We start from the raw sequence: 2,520 nt of genomic DNA, 5'->3' as shown, positions 1-2,520 counted from the left end.
ATAAATCTACAATCATAATTAGAGACTTAACACTCCTCCTCAAGTGACAAAATCAGGAGACATAAAAAATGTGAAGATATAAAAGGTTTGAGCAACACTCTGAACCAAGTTGACCTAATTGACATTTATAGATCATTCCACTCACCTCTGGCCAAAACCCATTTTTTTCCCCCAAGAGTAATGGGAACACTCATCTAGATCATAAGCTAGACAGAAAAAAAGACTCAATAAATTTAAAATTACTGAAATAACATGAAGTATGTTCTTTGACCACGACATCACTAATTTAGAAATAACAATGCTCTATCTAAAAAATTCGCAAATAATTGGAAATAAAATAACACATCTAAATAAATAATGCAATAAATCAGAGAAATTTTAAAATATTTTCACTAAATGATAATGAAAACACCCACATTTATGGGATGCAGCTAAAGCATGCTTAGAGGAAAACTTATAACTTTAAATGCCTTTATGAAAGAAAAAAAAAGGTATAAAATTATTTATGCGTCAACCTTAAGAAGTTTGAAAAAGAAGAGCAAATTAGACCCAAAGTAGAAAAAATGAAGAAAAAAAAAAAAAACAGGCATAGGAGTGAAATAGAAAACAGGCCAATAAGAGAAAAAATCAAAGTCAGTTAGAGAAAAGCAACAAAGTTAAAAGTTGGTTCATTTGAAAAAACTACTAAAATGATAAGCTTCCAGCAAGACTGATCAAGGAAAAAAGAAAGAAAAATATGAATGAGCAATTCATAATTCAGGTGGGCAGGAAGAGAATGGGTATAGTAGAAAAAGAACTTTAGCTTTACTGGAAATGTTTTATTTTAGTTAAAAAAATACTTGCAAGAAATGATACAATGTTGCCTATTAGTGGTAGTTTAGTCTTTGTTTTTATATATTTTTTAATTTAAAACTAATCAACACAAAAAGATTTAAAAAATATAAAGTGTTATTTGCAAACAAGTCAAGATGGCAAAACTCTACTGCTACTACTAACAATAATGATAATGAGTTACATGGAAAGTGACTTTTAATGGTGGATACTGCATTCAAGAAGATTGAAAAGTCTGACTACAAAAAAAAAAACTTAATGGATGAATGAAAAACAGATAAAATGAAAAAAAAAGAACAAGGATATTAAATAACAAAAACCAGTTCCCATGAGAAAATCTTTCCAGTTAGACATATTTAAGTCTTTCGCTCGCCTCATTTGTTGCTGTTAAATAAAAAAAGAATATTTTAAAGAAGGCACAGTGAGTACTGAAAATAGTAAACTAAAAATAAAGAAAAAATATAGAATGTATCACGCAATGAAATCACAAATCTAATAACAATGTGGCTTCCTAGTTTTTCCACCGGGCTCATGTTTGCAGTTTTTGCACTTTGGACGGGCTGATCTCTCAGAGGCCATCTAAATCTAAAACTACAATGATTTTTCTGGCAATTACAATAACTAGTAATTAGAACAATGTCTTGCACATAACTGTTTCGATGGCTACACGTACAATCATTTTGCACTATTAAATACATACAGAAATTTCAAAGAATACTGGGTATGTTAGGCACAGACAACAAACATAAAACGATTAAAAATTTTTGTCGTATAAATATATATACATACCATTAGATGTTTACTTGGCCAATAAATGTATAATTAACTCCTACTAAAGGAAGAGGCACCTGTAGCTACTCCATAAATATTGATGTGAAGATGATTAAAGTAGTATCACCTTACAGTACGTTGTCTGAGTCAGAACCAAATAAAATACATACAGAAAACTCAAAATGAGAGATAAATGTTATCTTCCCAATAAGTTATTTCACAGCGACCCAGTTTATAGCTTTTATGCTCTGTGCATCAAGATCATCAACTACATGAAAAATAATCCCACACTCTCTAATGGCAAACCCACAGCATCGCTGGTTAGTTGCCAGGATGGATTTTTTTATCCCTTCTCCATCTTCCTCAGAGCATCAGGTATCTGACCAATGACATCATTTGGGCAGCTGACCAGATGATCCGTGTTTCCACCAGCCGGATCCGTGAGTGAGGCTGGGTTCAAGGCCTCAGGCCCCAGGATTTGTGCGCGGAACTCGTCGGGAGCTCCTGCATCCCGCAGTTCTTAAACCGCACATTTACTTATGTTCTGTTTTTACCCATTACTTGCCACTCGTTCTGAAGAAGACATTCCCATGACAAAATAATGACATAAAAATAAGCGCAACATAAAAAGGAGGTCAGCAGGAAAGCACCTAAAAGCTGTGAGCATTAGCCTCTAATAGAAGGATCTCCACCTTTGAGAGAAATCACCCCAAGCAGCCTCGGGCCGCTGCGTACGTTCGCTACCGGGGCGAGCGTGGGTGGAAGCTCCTCTTGCCGAGAGGACGCAGCCACGCCAACACCCACTCCTTCCCGGTGCTGCCTGGGGAGCTCCGCCGAGGGCCTCCTCCGGGAGGGAGGCCGCAAGGACTCGGGTCCGGGAGGGAACCGCGGAGGCCGGCGAGGCCCCGAGAGCCCGCG

General features: G+C 36.5%; 1 protein-coding gene across 4 annotated transcripts in view; it reads right to left on the bottom strand.

The window, feature by feature from the left end:
- Nucleotides 1-2,514, bottom strand: part of ICA1L (islet cell autoantigen 1 like) — a 76,049-nt gene extending 73,535 nt beyond the window's left edge. For 3 of the 4 annotated variants that reach the window (XM_011369129.2, XM_023535995.1, XM_023535994.1), the window contains exon 1: nucleotides 2,295-2,514. The gene's annotated coding sequence lies outside the window, so the exon portion shown is untranslated. Of the gene's footprint in view, nucleotides 1-2,252 lie in introns of all 4 variants that reach the window. The other variant, XM_011369130.2, reaches the window with a different exon arrangement.
- Between the last annotated feature and the right edge of the window lie 6 nt (nucleotides 2,515-2,520).

The sequence above is a fragment of the Pteropus vampyrus genome, unplaced genomic scaffold (genome assembly GCF_000151845.1).
Source record: "Pteropus vampyrus isolate Shadow unplaced genomic scaffold, Pvam_2.0 Scaffold146, whole genome shotgun sequence".
Taxonomy (NCBI): domain Eukaryota; kingdom Metazoa; phylum Chordata; class Mammalia; order Chiroptera; family Pteropodidae; genus Pteropus; species Pteropus vampyrus.
The sequence above is the reverse complement of the archived record's forward strand: the minus strand, read 5'-3'. Positions and strand labels throughout refer to the sequence as shown.